This window comes from Mobula birostris, chromosome 13 (assembly GCF_030028105.1).
Source record: "Mobula birostris isolate sMobBir1 chromosome 13, sMobBir1.hap1, whole genome shotgun sequence".
Classification (NCBI taxonomy): Eukaryota; Metazoa; Chordata; class Chondrichthyes; order Myliobatiformes; family Myliobatidae; genus Mobula; species Mobula birostris.
The window spans coordinates 61,574,353-61,581,525 of NC_092382.1; the positions used below are offsets into that span (position 1 = coordinate 61,574,353).

Below are 7,173 nucleotides of genomic sequence, written 5' to 3' on the forward strand. Positions count from 1 at the left end.
GGATTCACTCGGTCATCTCAACTGAAGATACATCAAAGAGTTCACACTGGAGAGAGACCATTCACATGCTCAGTCTGTGGGAAGGCATTTGCTCGGTCATGTCAACTGAAGGCACATCAGAGAGTTCACACTGGAGAGAGGCCACTTACCTGCTCAGACTGTGGGAAAGGATTCTCTCAGTCATCCACCCTAATATCTCACCAGCGAGTTCACACTGGGGAGCGGCTGTTCACCTGCTCGGACTGTGGGAAAGGATTCACTTCATCATATCAACTGAAGGTGCATCAGCGAATTCACACTGGGGAGAGACCGTTCATCTGCTCAGAGTGTGGGAAAGGATTCAGTCAGTCATCCAACCTACAAGCACACCGGTCAGTTCACACAGGGGAGAGGCCATTCACCTGCTTAGTGTGTGGGAAGAGATTCACTCGGTCATCTAAACTGAAGGCACATCAGAGAGTTCACACTGGGGAGAGGCCATTCACCTGCTCAGACTGTGGGAAGGGATTCATTCAGTCATCCACCCTAATGGCGCACCAGCGAGTTCACACTGGGGAGCGGCCGTTCACCTGCTTGGAATGTGGGAAGGGATTCACTTCATCATCTCAACTGAAGGAACATCAGCGAGTTCACACTGGAGAGAAGCCATTCACCTGCTCAGAGTGTGGGAAAGGATTCACTCAGTCATCCCACCTACAAGCACACCAGTCAGTACACACTGGGGAGAGGCCGTTCACCTGCTCAGACTGTGGGAAGAGATTTACTTGGTCATCTCAACTGCAGAGACACCAGCAAGTTCACACTGGGTAGAGGCCGTTCCCCTGCTGTGAATGTGGGAAAGGATTCACTCAGTCATCTAACCTTGTGTAACTCTCGCTTCAGCTAGCAGCTTAATATAGGGGGTGATAGCCCCCCCAGCCGAGCCAAACTTAAGAAATCTCGTTTGGGAGGATGCTGCGTGATCTGTCCCCTGTTACCATCAGTACCCTGAAATAACAAACAGACAACAATATGTGATTAAACAATTAAGCTTTATAATTCTTACTTTGACTATATGGTTAGCGAAGAACAAAAAGGGCCCACTCTCTCCATTCGCATCTTCTCATCTCTCGCTGGCAAAAGACCACAAAAATCTCTCTTCCAGACTCACAAGAAAGAACATTTCACTCATTGGATTGCTCCGCACTCCAAAACCCTGTTATCTCTAGTTGTAACCTAAACATTGCTGCTACAGAGAAACCATTACCTCAGCAGTGAAACACTGCACCGAGGCCGTTACATTAGCAGTGAAACCTTACAGCATGTTACACTTGTGACATACTGCTGGGTTCACACTGGGGAGAAAGTTTCAATAAGCTGCATGCTGGATATTTGTCCATCACCATTGCTGAATGCAATTTCGAGACTGACTGTCGGTGCTGAACTCTGTAATTATTGCTGCTGCTCACCACACCCAGTCCTGCACCCTGGTCACTGGGCATGGGAGGAGTTTCTTCTGCTGCATATTCACCTTTAAAGGGACTGCATCTGAGACAAATAAATCAGTTCTATTTTAAACTCTGTGTCAGGGACTTAGTGAATTTATAACTCACCTAGTGTTCAGTAGAGAGTCAGCTCAGGCTGGCTGGACCCTGCCAGTGATTCTGTTCCATGACAGTCCTTTTAAGTCCTCTGCTGTTGTTCATCTCTCGCTCTCCCTGTGGGATGGGTTCCAAACAGTCACCACTCTGTGGGTGAAGAGGTTTCCCTTGAATTTTCTGCAGGCTGAACAAGTCGAGCTGACTGCAGTTCTATCTGAGATATCCTTCGCCTCTCAAATCTCTGGGCTGAGGAAGAATGACATTGGGAGTTAACCTCCTTATTCAGGGCTCATTTCCACATTACATGTCATTTTCTGTGCTTCTAAAGGGTTGTTAGAAAAAACCACTGTCCTCTAAAGTCTGAAATCAGAATGGGAAACCATTAGTTGGGTGTTCAACAGAGCAGGGTCAGAAACCAGCGGCAGGTCTGCACAGGGCAGAGTTTGAGGCTCTGGACGATGTTCAGGGTAAGAACGTATGATGAGGAGAAGGGAATCAGCAGCGGGGCGTGGCAATGAATGACAGAGTAGCAACATTTGGAAGCTGATTGACAGAGAAAATAATTTGGTTATCTGACTAGTGACGCAAACAATGCCTGTGGTGAGGTGCTCCATTGGTCGAGGAACGTGTGTGTTGGGAATGGTTTTATCTATTGAGGGAGTTGTTCCCACTTGTTTATCCTGTAATATTATATCTGAATGGTTATTATGGATTGTCCTGTCTGAAATAATGTATTGATTATCATATAATTTGTAAGATTTTGACTCTAAAACCGGACCAGGCTTGAATTTATGGTGCCTTTATGAAGTGATGGAGGGCATTCATGAGTTTGTATTTTAAAGCAAGATTTAAATATATACTTAGAAGTTTTATCTGACTGTTGTGTGATTTTTTTTTCATGTGTGTTCTTTCCAAGGTAGTGTTAATCTAAATGGGTTTGAGTGTAAATAGTCTTTTCTAAAGTTATTTACCTTTGAAATGGATTGAAATGGGACAAAGATATTTTCACTTTAAAAAAGCTAATGTTGGTATTGATGAAAGTGTTTATTGCCTTCGTTGTATTTGTTAACTATTGAGCTCTGTTTGGCAAGAGTTTTTTTAAGCCTTGAACTAAATTTTGTCAAAGTTTTTCCCTATTTCGCACTACTTTCTATTTTCTTTGCTTGTTGATATTCCAGATACGTGGGTATCAAGAGTCCCGAGGAAGGGTCTTGGCCTGAAATGTTAATTCCCATCCCCAGATGCTGCCTGACATGCTGAGCACCTCCAGCACTTTGTGTGTAGTTCTCTAGATTTCTAGTATCTGCAGGTCCTCTCGTTTCCCAGATACATTTCTTGTAAGAACAAGCCAGTATTGGGGTTGTGTGTGGCTCTGTTTGTAAAATATTAAATAAAATCATTAGAAAGAGGTGGCATAGGGTTGGAAGGTGTAGAATCTGTGGGTAGAATTAAGGAGCAATAAATGTAAAAAAAAATCCCTGATGGGAATTGTATGGAGACCTCCAAACAGTAGTAAGTGTGCGGTCCACTGATTACACAGGGAGGTAGAAAATGTGTGCCAAAAGGGCAATGTTACAATAGTCATGGGGGATTGTCATGCAGGTGATTAGGAAAATTAGGACGGTGTTGATCTCAAGAGGAGGAATTCCTGGAATGCCTACAAGATGCTTTTTTAGAGCAGCTCGAGTTTGAGCCCACTTGGGGCTCAGCTATTCTGGATTGGTTGTTGTAATGAACTGGTATTAATGAGGTCACTTAAGTTCAAAGAACCCTTAGGGGCAAGTGATCTTAATATTAACAAATTCACCCTGACCTTCAAGAAGGAGAAGCTAAAGTCAGATGTGGAATAAAGTGAATTAGAGATGCATGAGAGGAAAATTGGTCAAAATTGATTTAAAAAGAACACGGGCAGGGATGAAAACAAAGCAGCAATGGCTGGAATTTCTGGAAGCAATTCGGAAGGCACAGGATATATACAAACCCCATTTCCAGAAAAGTTGGGATATTTTCCAAAATGCAATAAAAAACGAAAATCTGTGATATGTTAATTCGCATGAACCTTTATTTAACTGACAAAAGTACCACCGTGAGAGAGTCCAGTTCCATCCCCACAATATCACTCGCCTTACGGAAGAGTTTGTTGATTCTGTTGGTGTCTGCTACCCTCAGCCTGCTGCCCCAGCACACAACAGCAAACATGATAGCACTGGCCACCACTGATACGTAGAACATCCTCAGCATCGTCTGGCAGATGTTAAAGGACCTCAGTCTCCTCAGGAAATAGAGACGGCTCTGACCCTTCTTGTAGACAGCCTCAGTGTTCTTTAACCAGTCCAGTTTATTGTCAATTCATATTCCCAGGTATTTGTAATCCTCCACCATATCCACACTGACCCCCTGGATGGAAACAGGGGTCACCGGTACCTTAGCTCTCCTCAGGTCTACCACCAGCTCCTTAGTCTTTTTCACATTAAGCTGCAGATAATTCTGTTCACACCATGTGACAAAGTTTCCTACCGTAGCCCTGTACTCAGCCTCATCTCCCCTGCTGATGCATCCAAATATGGCAGAGTCATCCGAAAACTTCTGAAGATGACAAGATTCTGTGCAGTAGTTGAAGTCTGAAGTGTAAATGGTGAAGAGAAAGGGAGACAAGACAGTCCCCTGTGGAGCCCCAGTGCTGCTGATCACTCTGTCGGACACACAGTGTTGCAAGCACACATACTGTGGTCTGCCAGTCAGGTAGTCAAGAATCCATGATACCAGGGAAGCATCCACCTGCATCACTGTTAGCTTCTCCCCCAGCAGAGCAGGGCGGATGGTGTTGAACACATTGGAGAAGTCAAAAAAACATGACCCTCACAGTGCTCGCTGGCTTGTCCAGGTGGGCGTAGACACGGTTCAGCAGGTAGACGATGGCATCCTCAACTCCTAGTCGGGGCTGGTAGGCGAACTGGAGGGGATTTAAGTGTGGCCTGACCATAGGCCAGAGCAGCTCCAGAACAAGACTCTCCAGGGTCTTCATGATGTGGGAGGTCAATGCCACCGGTCTGTAGTCATTGAGGCCGCTGGGGCGCAGCGTCTTCGGCACAGGGATGAGGCAGGACGTCTTCCACAGTACAGGAACCCTCCAGAGCCTCAAGCTCAGGCTGAATACATGGCAAAGTATTCCACATAGCTGACAGGCACAGGCTTTGAGCACCCTGGTACTGACACCATCCGGTCCTGCAGCCTTGCTTGGGTTGAGACGTTTCAGCTGTCCTCTCACCTGTTCAGTCGTGAAGCCCACTGTGGTGGTTTTTTGTGGTGGTGGGGTATGGTCATGACAGCAGGGTGGGGGACTGTGAGGAGGGGTAGGAGGGGAGAGTGGAATATGTGTTGGTTGGGAGCCGAGAACAGATGGCTCTTGTGGGGGATGGGCAGGGGTCACAATGTCAAATGTTAAAGAACAGGTTAAGTTCATTGGCCCTGTCCCCACTGCCTTCAGCTCCTCTGTTGTTAGTTTGCCGGAACCCAGTGATGGTCCTCATCCCCCTCCAGACCTCTCTCATGTTGTTCTGCTGGAGTTTCCACTCAAGCTTCCTCCTGTACATGTCTTTAGCCTCCCTGATCCTGGCTTTCAGGTCCCTCTGTATTGCCCTCAGCTCCTCCCTATTTCCACCTCTAAACACCCTCTTTTTAGCGTTCAGGATGTCCTTAATGTCCTTTGTCACCCATGGCTTGTTATTTGAATAACAAAGGATAGTTCTCGTCAGAACATTGCAGATGGATTGCATAGGTGAGCTAGCCAGTAATATTAAAGAGGATACCAAATTTTTCTTCAAGTATTTCTTCTCTTCTTCATGTGCCTTGTGCGTTACACACATGGGCGAACATGGCTCTCCACCTTGAATGATCCCTCGCAGCGTCAGTGATATCTCGCACACTTAGATCTGTTAGTCCTTTCACAGTGTCCATATATTTTCTTCTTTGCCTTCCTCTACCGTGTTTCCCAGGCACATGGACTTGTAATGTGAGGCATTCTATTTCTGATGACATGGCCCAGGAATTCAAATTTCCTCTTATTTAATGTTCTCATGAAATATCTTTTTGTATGGGCACGTTGGAGTACTGACTCATTAGTTACCCTGTATGATATTTTCAGCATTCTTCTAAGAAACCACATTTCTGTTGCTTCTAAGTTTCTTTGGAGTTCTGGTGTAAATGTCCATGTTTCAGAAGCATACTGCAAGATTGACCAGATGTAACATTTTAGTAGCCTAAGTCTTGTTGTCATAGAAATGTGTCTGTTGGTAAAAATAGGTTTCATTTTTTGGAAGTTGGTTTTGGCAATGGCAATTCTTTTTGTCTCTACTTTACTTCTACCATCTTGTGATATAAAACTACCAAGGTAATTAAAGCTGGTCTTTTGTTCAATCTCTTTGTTTCCTATGTACAATTGGCAGTTGGGAGTATCCTGCTGTTTTGATATTACCATACAGTTTGTTTTTATACAGTTGATGGTTAGACCAGAATCTGCACTTCTTTGGACTACTTTGTCTAGGACGATATGTAGGTTTTCTGCAGCACTTGCTATTAAGGTGGTATCGTCTGCATATCTTATATTGTTGATGTTAATTAACACCTCCAATTTTATCCCATCTGGGTCTTCTATTTCTCTGAGAATCATTTCACTATAGGTATTAAATAATTCTGTTGAGGCAACACATCCCTGTCTAACTCCTCATTGAATTTTAGTCCAACTGCTTATATTACCATCAATTTTCACTACCGCTGTTTGATTCCAATATAAATTTTGAAGCAGTTGTTGGTCCCTTCAGGTACATGCAGTGTAAAAGAGAGGCAGAAGTGGATATCGGACCACTGAAAAATGATGCTGGAGAGGTAGTAATGGGGTGGGGGTGCAAGGTGATGGCAGATAAACCGAATAAGTATTGTACATCACTCTTATCTGTGGAAGACATTGGCAGGAATATGGAAGTCCCAGATGCCAGTGGTCAGAAAGTGTAGTTACTTTGCTCGGGAGAAGGTTCTCAGGAAACAGAGATGGCCTGAAGGTAAATAGGTCACCTGGACCAGATGGTGTACACCCCAGAGATCTGAAAGAGGTGGCTGAAGAGATGTGGAGGCATTAGCAATGATTTTTCAAGAATCGTTAAGGAAATTATATCCTAAGAAGTTTTTTCCTTCACTACTCCCCCTCTCCCAGTTTCACCTATCACCTACCACTTCTTCAACCGCTCTTACCCCCACGCTTCTTCCTCTGACGTCTCATCTTTTTTTTCCCAGTCCTGATGAAGGGTCTTGGCTGAAACATTGACTGCTCACTATTTCCCATATATGATGCCTGGCCTCCTTGGTTCCTCCAGTATTTTGTGTATGTGTTGCTTGGATTTCCAGCATCCACGGATCTTCTCCCGTCCTTGATAAAAACAAAAGCGGGGTCATATAATATAGCAAGAAAATTGTGGGAAGTTAGAGGATTGGGAAGGTTTTACATACCCAACAAGAGACAACTTAAAAAAAAACACACAGGAAAGACAAGATGAAAAATTAAGGTATGTGTGCCAATAATATCAAGTATCCAAAGTTT

General features: G+C 44.4%; 1 long non-coding RNA gene across 1 annotated transcript; it reads right to left on the reverse strand.

Moving 5' to 3' along the window:
• Window positions 1-867: 867 nt before the first annotated feature.
• On the reverse strand, window positions 868-6,886 carry LOC140207640 (uncharacterized). Its single transcript, XR_011888607.1, has 3 exons — window positions 6,828-6,886; window positions 1,593-1,826; window positions 868-987 (listed from the first exon to the last, which is right to left on the reverse strand). It is a non-coding gene; the product is annotated as an uncharacterized lncRNA (long non-coding RNA).
• Window positions 6,887-7,173: the final 287 nt, after the last annotated feature.